The 15545-nt window shown below is 45.2% G+C and overlaps 1 long non-coding RNA gene across 1 annotated transcript; it reads right to left on the bottom strand.

Moving 5' to 3' along the window:
- Positions 1 to 6765: 6765 nt before the first annotated feature.
- Positions 6766 to 14838, bottom strand: LOC135825971 (uncharacterized). Its single transcript, XR_010555182.1, has 3 exons — positions 14486 to 14838; positions 11084 to 11252; positions 6766 to 6897 (listed from the first exon to the last, which is right to left on the bottom strand). It is a non-coding gene; the product is annotated as an uncharacterized LOC135825971 (long non-coding RNA).
- Between the last annotated feature and the right edge of the window lie 707 nt (positions 14839 to 15545).

Here is a 15545-nt window from a genome sequence, read left to right as displayed (position 1 = left end):
ACAGCCTGCCGCGCGAAGGGCTGTGATGTAGGCTGATCGAACACGAGTACGAGTGTTTTGATTCCATTACTGAAATGCACCCACGCCATGCACCCAAGCTTGAAACTCATATCGAACTTGTAAATACGTCGCGAAGGGCTGTGATTGGCTGATAGAACATGAACACGACTGTTTTGATTGGATTTCTGACATTCACACGCACTTTGATCTTCCTATCGCACTTAAAAGCACGACTCTCAACCTTCTCGAGCCCGAGTCGAGTAAAAAAAGAGGGAGCTTGATCAGTGATCCAAAGCCCTAGTGGAGCGGGCTTTGATCGTAAAATCAAAGCCCACCTGGGCGGGCTTTGATGGGAAAATCAAAGAACGCTCCACATCACTATGCAGTTCTACTTCTTATAGCATGGTTTGTTCGCCTCATTTAGGCCCTGCTAGGTGCAATGCGATTGGTCATCGCCGTGCCTACTGTCTTATGACATATCAGAAGCCCATATTCGCACCTCAGCCCAGGGAAAGTTCGAACATCACAAAGCTTCATCGTACAAGCCCATGGGCCTAAGTGGTACCAAGAGTCCGTAAATTATGGACTAGAGTTCATAGATTATGGACTCTTGGTCGTGCCATGTACGTATAGTCTGTTTCAAAAAGATTTACAATCAAGTTTGGGTCTTAAAAAGTATGAAGATAAGGGAAATTTGGACAACAAAGTACATAGAATGGCTTGTTAGGACACGGCAAATTGTTCTGTGAAGGTTTCGGAACAATTGGACCAACCGTTAAGGAGTTAGAATTTCGGCCAGGTTTCCGGCCTTTTCCCATGGTTTACAATTTGCCCAGGAAGCCAGTATCGATTTTTTATCAAAACCCACGATTTATCCTTTCCTTTTTGGCCTTGTGGTTATGAATGCTGTCTGCTGACCATGAAGTTGTGAGTTCAAATCCCAACCTATCCTCAAGTCAAACTTTTTTTCATTGTTTTGGTGATCAAGCTGGTTCAAGACAAAGAAGATGGCTGCACCAAACGACTTGTTGTTGGAGGTCGCGCTTCCTGCCGAACTGACTGACACTTGACAGGCTCACGCCATGTGAACACACCCACAACACTGCTATGGTGTGAGTGAATATGGAAGTCATCGCGCTGTAGCTTTTTGAGATTTATTTTTAGTATTTCAAGATCGCCAATTTATTTGAATTTAGCAGTCAACGCCGTCTTCTATATCAGCGTTCACAAGCGTCTGTTTTTCTCAAAATGTCGTCGAAGTCACACGGATAGCTTTGCTAAGTCATGGCCTTGGGAATGAGTCCGTGTCGATGTCGTTTTCGTCACACGGTGAGTAAATTGCATCGCAGCTCAAAGAAACTATTTTGGTCACAAAACGGATTGGGACACATGCCGCTCGTCAACACTTTCGTTTCGACATGTCCTCTCTGACTCCATTATCGATACGAGGAAGAACTCGTTTGTTGTAAACCAGACGTACGTCCATGACTGTGTCAACGTGAGTGAGTTGTCATTTTTCCTGCTTTCGCGCGAAATATTTCTTCGAGTTCACAGTGAGTTTTTCCAGGCAGCGCTCGAGTGCTCATACGGTAAGACGCCAAACTCCGCGGGCGATCGCCAGGGTTGTAAATCTTTTTGAAACGGACTGTAGTATATGTTAGGTTTTTTGTACATTTCAACACAATCATCGGTTGTTTTTGTTTCCACAGTGGCTTTCAGCAATGTACTTCTCACTTCCTTGGTACTACTCGATGCATACTTTCGGTGGCAGTGTATAAACCCATGCCTGCGTAAAAGCCCATGTTCTTGTATAAGCCCACGGAAATATCCTTGTGAAACAGAAAAGCCCATGGGATTATCCGCGGGATTCTACGGTACTTAGTTTCTGCAGTATACATACCTGGTGACCAATGAACTCCTTCTGGCTAGTTTAACACTTGTCTAATCAATGGTGCTAGTGTAGCCTATAATACTGTATAGCAGGAATTTTCGGACGGAAATTGTTTTGGAAAAACCCAAATTTCAACCTTTCATTCGGATTTTATTATTCGTACAGTGCTGCATGCTAAATGCATGTGTTTGCATGCACTGCGTATGCATAGTATAGTATTTGGTATCAATTTTTTTTATCAACATGGGCATTTGAATATGTCGTTGGATCACAGAGAGAAGCGTGGACACTTTATCTCAACCTTATTCGACTTCCTCCGACAAAGGCCATAGAACACTACGAGCTCTGACTGCCTGTGCGACTCTCCAGAATGTAGTTAGCGCTATTTTGGCATATCAACCATGGTCACTATCATCGCTGTTAGCCCAGAACAAATTCATTCCTCTAGTGTTGATAGCCAGGTGAAATGCATGTCTAGAATGTAGCAAGTGTTTTAGCGCTTTCCTGTGCAGTTCGTAAATGTGTTTTTTTCGGTTTTGTTGTTGGTGCTGTTGCTGCTTTTTTCTTGCAGACCAAGAACACAGCAAGAATTACGTGCCTCAAATATTCAATAGGAGAAAGCAATTATTGGCTCATTCTCTAATGATGGCCATCCCTAGGTGAACTTTACTCAAATAGCTTTACCATACCAATGAGTCAATCAGCAGAGAACTCACACGTACTCTCTACCTTGCAATGTGTGAAGCGAAGGGAGAGATTCTTCACCTTTTGCTTAAGGCCTGTCACTGACCTGCTTTGTAATTTGTACCTGGTGATAATGTCATGTATCAGATTTCAGCTGTGCAACAGGACCAGTTCATCAGCACGCTGCTCCGGCTCCCAGCTGTATTGCAATTTCTTTCCCTTACAAAATTCTTTGTGATCAGAAGTCGAGTGCAGAATTTTGTTTGGTGATCCATCTGTAAACACTCACGCAGCCCTGAAGGCTTCACAGCGACAGTGATCTGGCAAATCTGGGGGCTATACGTACTGGAAAGGAACTATGGCAATTTAGCCTTAGCTGATCTTGCAGAATTACAGCAACGTAACAGAGGCATGCCCAGCCACTGGACCAGGTGAGTAGCACCGCCATATGGTCGGGGGTGGGGGGAGGGTCTCCCCGGTTTTTTTTTTGGAAACTAGGGTGCAAAATTCTGCATTCTGGGCACTTTTGGCATTGCGCTAAAAATAAATAAAAAAGTGGTCCGGCCAGAGCCAAAGCGGATTTTGGACACAGTAGCAGCTGTCATACACGCCGCTCACTGAACCCAAGAAACTCAGAACAGCAGCAAAGTGGTGTGGTACGGCATAGGGGTGACAGAACAGCAGCAAAGTGGTGTGATACGGCATAGGCTGTCCCTGCGGGAATTTGCGGAAAAAACTCTCGAAAACTTGCGCAAGAAATTGCGGCAGAAAGTAACAAAAAATGCGACGAAAAGTGCGGAATGATATAGAACTTGCCAGGAATTCGCGGAATTATTTGCAGAATATCACGAAATTTGTTGCATCGTATATCTACTCGGGAGTCGTACTGTGCAAATAACCTACAGGATCATGGAAAGAACTGCGTGAAAAGTGCATCAAAATGTGACATATAGTGCAGAAAACAACAAAAAACGCGGATTTTGCTGAAAATCGCGGGTTTGGGCCAAAGTCGCGAAATTTGTTGCATCCGTGGAATCGCGATTTCCTGGAGGGACAGCATAGGGGTGAACCTCGGACATCCACAGTTATGGCATTTTGCAGTGCAATGCACAATGCAAGAATAATAATACAGACAGGCATCACAGCAGTCCAATGCAGTAGTGGCACTAGTAGCACTCACATCAACTGCACTCCCTACAGGACAATGCAAGACAGGCATCACAGCAGTCCAATGCAGTAGTGGCACTAGTAGCACTCACATCAACTGCACTCCCTACAGGACAATGCAAGACAGGCATCACAGCAGTCCAATGCAGTAGTGGCACTAGTAGCACTCGCATCAACTGCACTCCCTACAGGACAATGCAAGACAGGCATCGTAGTGTAGTACAGTCAGACCTCGTTTATCCGGATCCCTCGACACCCGGAAGAAAATCGCTGGGTAGCCGATTTACAGCATACGTCATGCATACATACAGTACGTGTGTTCGATTATCCGGTTCCCTCGACTATCCGTATTTTTTGTAGAAAATGGATGTGTGCGGATAAGCGAAGTCTGACTGTAGTGGCAGTACCGGCACTCACATCAACTGCACACTCCTTACAAGGGACAGTGCAAGACAGGCATCACAACAGCATACCGTAGTGGCACCGCCGCCAGCGCACACATCAACTGTACAGGAAAATGCAGGAAAGGCAGACATCACAGAAGTGACCAGTGGTGCCACTGCCCACAACTGCACCAGCTGCAATACAATCAGCACACAACTAGAGCCAAGCGGCCACAATGTAGAGCGGTCTGAGGACTACAAGGGTCTTGGCACTATTCACAATCTGTCCACCATAGCTTCCAATCTATTAACATGTAATTATTGGCCTTTGAACACATACAACCCACTCACACAACTAACATCGTATTCTCGCACAATGCACCACAGTAGCCGTCAACTCAGTATACTTACCCAGACATGCGTACATCATTTTTTCTCCACTCAGGAACACTCAACGATGAAAATATTGGCAGAAGAGAATGAAGTAGTAATGAAATAATACAAATTGCAGACGCACACACACACAACTGTAAATATAAAATTTTAAAAAATAGGAGTATGATCGTGGCAATATGCCCTTGCTCTAGGGAAGCAGATGGGCAAAGCGTGGGGCCAGAGCCAAGCACTATTGTCATGTACTTCCGAAGTACGATTACAACTTGAGCACATAATTACATGAAGTTTCTGTTGACCTGGCACAGACCCATATGTATACACATATGTACTGACAATGTGAGGAAAACATTTAGTGATGTGATGACGTAAAACCCTCTGTCGTAGTTAAACGTGATAAACAAGCAGAGATGATACCCGCAAAATGAAGCTGGGTTTTGTAATGGTGTGTTGTATGCCGCAAACAATTCGTCCTGGGTAAATTATAGGGGTGAGACGGTTACCCTTTAAGGTTACAAACGGGTACCTGGGCGGATTATCGGGTACCCTGTAGCAGCCAATAGTAACAGTTACTATACAATAGGTTTCCACATTTCATGCCAGGAGGATATGCAGTCATGCAATTCACAGCAAGTACACTACATCGCGACAAGCACAGCATGCACACTTACTACACTACATGCAACACAGTCAAAATTGTCATATGTAGCAGGATCGAACCACCAACAACCCAATCAAATTGTCCAGCGAACTGTACGACTACAAACCAGCTAATAATACCGTACAATACCGTCGTATACGACTAACGGGTGCTCGTTTGCTAACGGACCAGCAGCTAAACAGACGGGTACCCGGGTACCCGGATCACCCCTTTCACCCCTATAATAAAGTACGCATGCCGGACGAAGCCCACTTGTCATTAGGCTGCTGATCAGAGTTTCATGCCTGTTGCAAACTTCACGCAGCTGAAGATGAGCACAGAGAAGCAGGGGCTGTCTGTAACGGCACCTCCTGGTGCTGTGTTACCCGGCACTGTGCCTAGCACACTGAGTACTATTCCTGCAGAAATTGTTACTCTCTATCCAAATCCCAGCTACTCTGAATCTTTCCCTCGAGACAGACCAAATACACTCCATTGAATTCTGCAATGCACCTTTTTGTCTTACCGCTTTTCATGTTGAGAAGGCAATGGTCAATGAGCATCTTGTGAGACATAAAGCAGTGAGGGTGCCTTCTCTTGAACACCAGTGATGCTATGCAGGACGCAGTTGCTCGCTGTCCATTTGCGACAGGAGTTCAGACAACAGCAGGGCTAAAGTGATGCACACATAGCTCCTGCCAGGGAAATCCATACGTGTACTCTCCAGTTTACTAGTTGACGGTATCATGCACATCTTGAAATCACCGTGTGATATCAGTATCGCCATGCCGGGTGAGAACGCCAGCTGCAGTCCATCTAATCCGATCTAGCGTGGTCCGAGCCACTGGTGTGGGGACTGGTCCGTCCTTTGCTCCGGAGTTGTCATCTCTGCTCACACGTGCGCTGTTACTGCACTCCCCAATTGATGTTGCTCCAACCTGTTCTTGTGTGGAAATGCACGTAAGCAGTTACTTGCTCCTGTACTTCACGATATTGCTATCATGCTCGTGTTCGCTTCTGCAAAGTACACAACACCCATATGTATGCACAAAGCCCAAAACACAGTTATATAAGCAGTCATGAACATTGTTCGAGAGCTCAATTAATAGCATCCAAAGGACAGAACCCTTGAAACTGTGCAACCAGATCATGACACAACAGTTGTACATACTACCGTAAAGTCGCGGATAAAAGCCGGGCTTATAAGCACATAAGCCGCTGTCTGCATCAGGCTTCAATGCAAACCAGGCTTGTATGCAAACCATGCTTATATGCACCACTGATATTTTTGCCAGGCTTGTATGCACATCGGCCGATCCGGGCTTGCATAGAAGCCAGGCTTCTACGCGCGACACGCGTAGATGTACGACTACCGGTATGGCGGCAGTTTTACTATGCACTGTACATAGCACATGCACTCTTGACCTACCCGATCCGCGCTTGCATAGAAGCCAGGCTTCTACGCGCGACAGGCTTATATGCATTTGACCCGTTTGATTTTCAGGCTTCTATCCGCGATGTGCTTGTATGCAAACCCGGCTTTTATCCGTGACTTTACGGTATTTGGATCTTGTGCATGACAGGTGCAGCATTGTACGTCCCATTCTTTCGTACACAGCTGAGGCACCAATATATGAGCTTCATATCAGCAAGGAGATTGAAATGGCGGTTGGATATGCATGACGCAGAGGCTTCGGAAACACCTTCACTGGTTTGCTGCGGTAGTCCAGCACATTGATCTGTTGGGATATGCCCAAGTAAAATAATACAATACAATAGAATAGAGGAGTTGGATTTGAATATGATCCGCTCATCCATTTCAGCATACTAGTTTCAGAGTGCACAATTCCCTGTACACATTAAAGTTGATCTGTAAAGTGTTAGGTTGTGCATACAGGAGAATTCTCTCCAGGGTAAGTTTCAACCCTCCATAACCACAGGTTGACTGGAGCATTTACATGATGCTAAAGGTTTAAGTCGGGCTCAATCCAACCCTACCCTTCATGAACGCCCCCCCCCCCCATGGGAAAATAATAATAAAACCAACTTCAACTTTTGTTCCCATTTCAGGAAAGGATATCTGAGGTTACATTTGTTCGGTTATTCCAGAATGGGCATGGAATGCCGTCGGTACCCATCACGGAATTGGAATGAGTGTAGTAAACAAAAGCTCGAGCATGCATTCGAGAATCTGGTAATAGTTTTACTCAACTCCGGAAACGACGGTCAAATGTTTTGTTTTAGGGGGTAAATGTGGTCATGTAGATCTACGAGTTGTTTCAAACGGTGGCTTTGCGAACACTACTGGTAGCCTACAAATGTTGTAGCTGCTACTTTCCTTCCGTACGTTTCTACAGTCGTGGCCGAAGAAATCCGACCCACGAGTCAAAGTTAGCACTGCCTTTCCACTTCAATGACATCATGCACGTTCATAAAACTTATCCGCAGTGGCCGCATGTGCCCTGGCGCTGCTTTCGGCACGTGGTTTGGATTTCTTTCGCCACAACTGCGGTAATTTTCTCCTTTAATTGAGCCCCATATATAAACTCTACATATACAAACTTTACGTAAGTCGAATGCAAGCTCTCGAATTCACGAATTTTTCCTCCCATTTTGTAAAGTTACTCCACTTTACGTAGCTCGGAACTTGTCAATTATTCATTGCATTGTGCAGAACGAGCCCTTTCTCGACTATTTTCTGGAGTTACAGATTTGTTTCAAACCATTCATAATATTGTGGTGCCTTGCATGCAGTGGCAAAGCAGAGGCATAAACACTAGTTTGCCACTCAGATCTCATACACACTGTCACGGATGGCTAACTTCCAACCGTATTCAAATTAATTTTACCATTCAGATCTCAATACAACCTACAGTGCTCCTCAACGAAATCTGTTTTTGAAAGTGAATTCCACGCAGGGCGCTGTGCAGCCCTAGACCTGCAAACACTGTGAGGTGAACTGGTGCAGGGGAAGACTTTAGCCATGCGATCGGATTTCATTGAGCATCACAATAAGCACAGTCTGCATGCTTTATTCTCACTCTTGACCAGCCAGCACGGCCATTTCTTCAGCAGAGTACCCAACGTCCTCAGATCCAGACCGAACTCACGCAGGTCAGCCATGGCTGCATTCTCACTCTCACATGGAGGTCTGTTTTCGGCGTCGCTTGCACCACCTACTATCAGTCTACAAATCTTTTGAAATTGCATTGACACTATTGCTTTCGCGCATTTAATTTGACCTAGGTGCACACTATGAGGTTGCAGAGGGTGTGTCGCTGCCGCATGACATCATGCCCCCCCCCTCGAAACTTAGTTCTCAAATCGAAGTATCTGTAGAATGCTTTGTTGAAGACATTTGGGACCTACAGCATTAGACTCCGCACCCCGAACTCTATGGACTCTGAAATTGTTATGTTTCACCGGACTTCCAAACCACACACATCCTCCCCCCCCCCCCCCATACACCAAGAGCACATACCCGCCCCTTCCCCCCCCCCCCCAGAGTGTGCAACGCCTGATCTAGCTGTGAGTAGGGTCTTGGTCGAGTGTACTCGGATCTTTGCGTCATAATACCGTACACATCTGAGGGGAACGTGGGGAGTCGCCGGTACTCTCGGATCACAAACAACTGTGCCCTGCCTCGAGACCGGCCTTGCGCTAGTGTGAAGTGTACGCATCACATCAGGAGATCTGACTACACTCGACCAAGACCCTATGCAGAGCTGGATCATCTGTTGCACACTTTGGGGTGGGGTTATGTACTTTTGCTTTAACCCATAGTATACACTGTAATTCTGTACCATGCTAAGGTCAACAACTGACAAAGTATGCCACTTTCAACACCGACTGCAAGATATTCGGTGTCAAATCCAGACTATAATCGTTTTTCATCTTCTTCTTTTCTGTTGCGCTAAACGTCGCCGTAACTTAGATGAGGCATCAGTTTCTGTTTAGTTTGTTTGTAGAATGCCAACACATTGTGTATTCTGCAAAGATGGATTCGGGAAAGCAGGAAAACATCTGATGTGTTTTTGTAGGATCTACCATGACTATCCTCCCGCCAACTCTCAACAAGATGGAAGAATACGCTGTGCCACACCACACGCAAGCTTGCTATGAGAGCGACTCGTATAAAATCACCGCCTCTTGGTCACAGTCACGAACAGAACTCGGTCGACCCATTCATGTCGGATAGAGTTCATTGCGATAAGATGACTCAGAGAGGAAGGACGTGAACCACAGATATATTCGAAGTCGTCCGGATGATACCATCCGTACCACCACTATCCTGCGAAGACAAGGAGCTCCCTTGCTGTGCTAGCAGCCACGTTAGTTCCCGGATGTAGGCAGGAAGAAATACATCCACGAAGATACCTTTCTCCTTTCCACAGGAGGATGCAGATTCGGTATTATTGCACACAATATCGTGGGGCTCCGTCTGAAGTGTGCGAGCTACAAATCCAGCATGCGACACATGTTAACCCTTTGACGCCCGTTGTACGGATATATCCGTACCAGTGTACAGTACATGCTGTTCAAAGTGCTAACTGGCGGAACTCGGCCCTCCCGTAACCAAATCGGACAATCGAAAGGTGTATCGATATTCGAATTGTCTTATCTATCGGCTCGAAAAAACCCGAAGGCGATACGAGGTCGGAGAGCGGAGTTATGAGACTCGAACTAAATTCGCTGAGCAGAGTCAACTCGGGTGCGTGCATTTAGATCTCGTTTTTGGAGGTTTTCCCAGACTCGCGGCCACAGATAGTTCACGTCATCGCAAAGGCATGTTTCTCAGCTCACATGTAAAACATAATTATATGAGCGATCTGCGATACCTTTTGGTGAAATTGCAAAGAATTTGAGTTGGGCGCTCGCAATGCTGCCTTTGGAGCGCCGAATCGCGCTGTGGCACTGGTTCTGTGGATTCAATGATGGGTTGCTGGCTATCGCTGTGTCCCTCTTGCCAAGAGCTTTCCAGATAGCACAAGGTCACGAAAATCGGCCAAAGGACACCAAAGTTACGACCAGATAAGTAACTGGGCTCGTGTATGCAGTGCAGTCCTTGAAATAGTTGTGGATCCTAGAGGGTTAACTAGATTGATAATGGCAGTGAAACAGCCGGAATGCTACAGCACAGAACAAGGCCGCGGTCACACCAAAACGGGCTGAAACGTGGACAGCTGAATCGCTGACTGAAGTGGCGATCTCCATGCTCCCTGCACGGTCACACCAACATGCGCTGACTGGTGGATTGGTTTTGGGCCGGAAAGATAAACTAGCTACCAGTGATTTCCTTCGTTGGCCATGCACAACCTCTCATATTTTGCAAGCATGCACAACTCTCCGTCAGGTTATTTTCTGGTTGTTTGACTTGTTTGCTGCGATGAATTTGATACGCAAACAACGTTTGGCAATTGCCTTCGCTTTGGTCACCGAGTCCATGCTCAGGATTGAACGGAAGGCTGAAGGAAATGACCAAGCAAGCGTACGGGCTCCTGCAAACTTGATCGAAAAACACAGATTGAACGGAAGGCTGAAGGAAATAATCAAGCAAACAAATAGTCTATCCTGCTCTGCTCGCCTGCTTGGCTTGGTCAAAACCAAATATCAGAGACGGCAACGAAATTCCTACTGATAATCCCACCCTCAAACAATGCAATAACTCAAGAAAAAAAGCGTCCTGGCGGAATTCAGCCCACCATTTGCTGGCTGAATTCCGCCAGCGGGAAGTGTCTGCCGTTCCGCGATTTCCATGGAAACCGCGAACAAATTCCGATCTGAGTGGGGTGAATGGTGGAAATTTTGCTCGGTGTGACCACGGCCTAACGGAGCGCATTTTTCAGACGTGAACTTCACTCGGGTAAACACAATTTTTGATTAATTATCTTGTGTTACAACTCTACCAGTTGACAAGTCACTCACCATAGGTTCTTCCCGCACCAGGTACACATCTGCACATATCCCGAAGGACCAGACTCGGGCATAGAGTGCATGAAGATGACATCAAACCTTCTTTCCTTTTATGAAGATGACATCACACTTTATATCTTTGTATGAAGATGACATCACACCTTCTATCCTTGTATGAAGACTGGACACAAACAAAGAACATAAGCCGCAAGAAAAAAATCCATTTTCTCCATTATTTCATCAAGTCTGAAGCCTTTGCAAAGCAATACAGGTCTACCCTCGATAGTATGACATCAGTTACAAGACAAACCTCATTAGTAGACAACGATCAAAAATCCCTTGAAGCTTGAAACGCGTAAGTAAATAACTAAGAAAAAAATAAATAAGAGCTTGTTTCGTATCCACAAACCCTCAAGCAACAGACTCATTCGGCAGAAAAATATGTCCTGGCCAGCTATTGAGGAAATCGGGGAGTTGTAATTTTAGTTCTCCACCGAGTTGTGATTTTTCGCCTGGGCCAAGCGCAATGAGAGGTCTTCTGCTGGAAAACAGTTGAAGAAAATATACGTTGTTTGATTCTTTGATGTATTTTCCGTAGCTTGTCAAAGTTAGTCGCTGTATGGGACAGAAAGGCTGAAATTGATTATTTTACTGCGTGTACGCAAGTACTTTGGCATGCAGTCTCACTTGCATTTAGGGATTTTTTGCTGGAATGGATGCTGCTCTGCGGTACGTCGGTAGCTGATTTTTGCGTGCTCCTCGTAAATTTGAATGTAATTGATTAATTTAAAATTTCGGACCGAAGTCAGCGCTGCGGTGGGTGTACAGTTTCCTTGTGGATTTGTAGTTGTTTCGTTTCGTACCTACATGTATTCCAGTGTCATGACGGTGAAGTGGAAAGGATAATTATTTTACTGCTTCGATCGGCCGACTTTGTTTCGTCCACTTTGAAAAGTGACCCTAAAAAAGGGTCAAATCGCAACAATGTTGGTTGTCAACGTACGTGATTGTTGGATATGATTTAGGACAATTTTGTGGTTCTTACTGTAAATGATTCTAACCAGAGGTTTACATGATTAACATATTATGTAATATTGATGGACAAGAGCAATGCAGATCAACACGTACAGTGCGTATCGGTTATAGTGAGGTCGTATACAAGAATATACTGCCTACAAGAATGAACACTCATTTTTTCATAATCATAACACATATTTTATGTGTATATTTATTCTTACAAGCAGTATTATCGCATAGTAGAATATATCGGCCCTAAGAATGGATTTTGTGTAGCAAAATATGCCAGATTAGTGCAAAGTGTATCGCCTGTAGTAATAACATCTGTGCTCTGTGCATACTCAATACAATAATATTCAACACAAAAAGAGAGTTACATGTATGTCAAACTGAGCATCGGAGAATCACTTTTTCTGTCCAGTCGGACTCTTTCTTCCGACTTCTCTCGTATCTGCTGCTCCGCAGTCGCCTAGCACGACCGTGAGTCTGATCCGTGTGTATCATGTGTAGACCTACATGATTGTACGTGTCCACATGCCAAACGTGCGTGCATAATTATAATTATGATACCTGTATGTCACACGTGATTTATCGTGTGTAAGAAATATCGGCAATAAGAATCAAATGTCGTTTTTCAAACACCCCCGCTATAACCGATACCTACTGTACATACATACTGAATTCAAGTACACGGTGTCTGCATTTGGATTTCAAACCAACCGGGTACACGTGTACCTGGCACAACTCTGGCAATAAGTTCAGAGACGGGCACGTTCAAGTACGGCTACTGTGCATCAGGGAGTCGTGAATATTTGACGGCACCCTGCACATGATTATACGTTAGAACAAAGAGTACTAGTATTTTCAAATCTACCTGGAGATTCTCTTGTTAGTACAGTAAAACTTGTAAGTAAAGACCACTGTGACTAGTGACCAACCTGGTACTACAGACCACTTCACCACGCACGGACGGTATCACATTCATATAGTATTATGGTATTATGGTTGTGCAGTGCAAACCTCTTACTACCGACCACCTGCCACTAAAGACCGCTTTCTCCGACCCAAGGATGGTCCTTAGTCAGATGGTTTACTGTACAGTGTATGAGTGTACTGGGCACTCTGTTCACATGCGTCTGCACTAGGTGCTGCCTGTTATAACAGTGTGTACCTCCTAGTTAAAAAGAAATAATTACTCGAAATGACTCTGAACGTTCTTTCCAAATGGTTCACTAAAATACCTTCCGACGCCCCTGGTATGGATCAGATCAACGTCACAGTTGACTTACTGTTCTCAACCAGACTGTGGAATCCTGACAGCTACTGAGAGAGGAGAATTGCCAGATGCATGCACACAGCACCAGTGCATAACACTGCACCATTGCATAAACGATGCCAATGAGCGCTTTCGCAAGCTACTACTGTACTACAGTCCATTCAGAAAAGGTTGATATCCTAGCTTTTGGCCATAAACGGGTCAAATTTTGAGTTTTCGTCTCCTTTTTTTGGCAATCCCCCATGGAATGCTCTTCCAATTGTGTTTTTGAAGTCTATTTCTCCAAAAAGCAAGCCAAAACAAGAATAGGATTTCGGCCAGGTTTTGCCCCCAAAGCACTGAATTGGGTAAAAACCATGAAAATCCAGGCCGTTCACTCCACTTGCATAACAGTACATTTGCGGTTCGAACCCCAGTTGAGGTGCCTTTTTGGACCCTTTTTCAAGTTTCGAATCGCGCACCACTGCACAGTGTACCACAAAATCACCAAACACGGGAGCTCTCCAGAGCCAGCGCTCAACCTTCTCTGAATGGACTAATGTTCCAGTACTCTGTCCCCGGGGAAAATTGCGATTCCCTGGCTGCGTTTTTTTCCGCCTTTTTTTGCAATTTTTTAAAAGACCGCGTTTTCCCCGCGTTTTTTTGGACTTTTCTGTTGCACAACACGTACACACAGTGCACTGTTCGGTCAGCAACGTCTCATCCGGTGGCGGCTTTGTACTCAAATATGACGAGCGCTTACACCAGAGACTTGTAACTGATTGATTTCACTACATACTCACTGAAAATTGCCTCATATCAACTGCAAACTTGCCGCTGCGAGATGATATCAATAATATTCACCGCATATTTACCGCAAATTCACCGCAAATTATGCCATATGATGCCGCGTTTTTTGCGATTTTTTCCGCAAATTTCCCCGGGGACAGAGTATTTGCAGGCAAAGGCATACACCTTCCGTACATAAACGCAGACCAAACACAGTTCAAGGATTTGGGTAAAAAATGGAGAAGGCCGAACGGAAAATAAGTGTTTTCTTACGGTGTTCAAACCTCCAAAATACTCTCTGTCATCTACAATAATATTTTAGAAGTTCTCGGCCATCAAAAATTATAACCTACCGTGCTCTGTCGCGTTGCCGTCGTCTTGTCTCCACAGCAGTTCGTCACCGGAAGCACCTGGGTCAACCCGCACTAAAATCTTGTGACTCAACCAAAATCCAACACGGACTGTTGTATTTCTGCTTCAAGAGTGTTGAAATTTCAAGTCTAACCACAGAGCTAGAGGCCGCAATATCTCCTTTGCCACAGAACGCAGACGTGAGACGGCATAGTAAAAATCGGAAAAACAAAAGTCCTCTTTGAAAAGGTTTCTCTGAAAAGGCCTTTTTCGTTTCTTACTCAGCTACACGCACATACATCTGAAACCAACGATCCACCACTGCACCAGGCGCAACTACCGACAAAACAGGAGCAGTCTTACAGTCTTCTAGTCTTGCAAGTAAGATTCTAGCGAGTCAGGCCAACTCACTGTCACTCTACGTGACTTGGCGAAGTATTAGTTTCGCAGCTCAAATTTGCGCCTGCAAAATAATTACCAGGGTTACCCCGCGCCGAGGTCTTCGTTTGTTCGCTGTCCGTGCACGTTTCGTTCCATGTCTTGTTCACGCCTCGCGTGTGCGCGTGAAGTCCGTGCCTACCCTAGCCCTGTACAGCCTACAGGCTACAAAGTTGTAGGCTGTAGACATACCGCGTGGACAGAACTGTGTCGTCCTTTGGGCTTTGTGGACCCTACTCATCAGCGCAGCACAACCGGGGAAGTGAACTGCCTGAAAAGAGGAAAAACGCCAGACCCACCAGGACTCGAACCCGGGACCTTGCTTGACATGAGCAATGCTCTAACCACTGAGTTACGGCTAGTATGGGATCCCCGACTGATCCTTTGAATTTGAAGTTCTCCCAGAGTCCCAATCCTTTCAATAACTGTACTAAATATTAATTTTTTTAGTATTTTTATGTCTCCCCCGTTTCCACCTCAAAGTCAAACGGGATCACTGCCCAATAATAATATATTATGATAGCGAGGAGGTTGTTTGACGCGTGCGTTCAGGTGCTGAGCGGTTCTTCTTACATATCGGCTATCACAAATAAAAGTCACAAAATATGAATATAAGTATACCGC

This window comes from Sycon ciliatum, chromosome 10 (genome assembly GCF_964019385.1).
Source record: "Sycon ciliatum chromosome 10, ocSycCili1.1, whole genome shotgun sequence".
NCBI classification, from domain to species: Eukaryota; Metazoa; Porifera; class Calcarea; order Leucosolenida; family Sycettidae; genus Sycon; species Sycon ciliatum.
The sequence above is the reverse complement of the archived record's forward strand: the minus strand, read 5'-3'. Positions and strand labels throughout refer to the sequence as shown.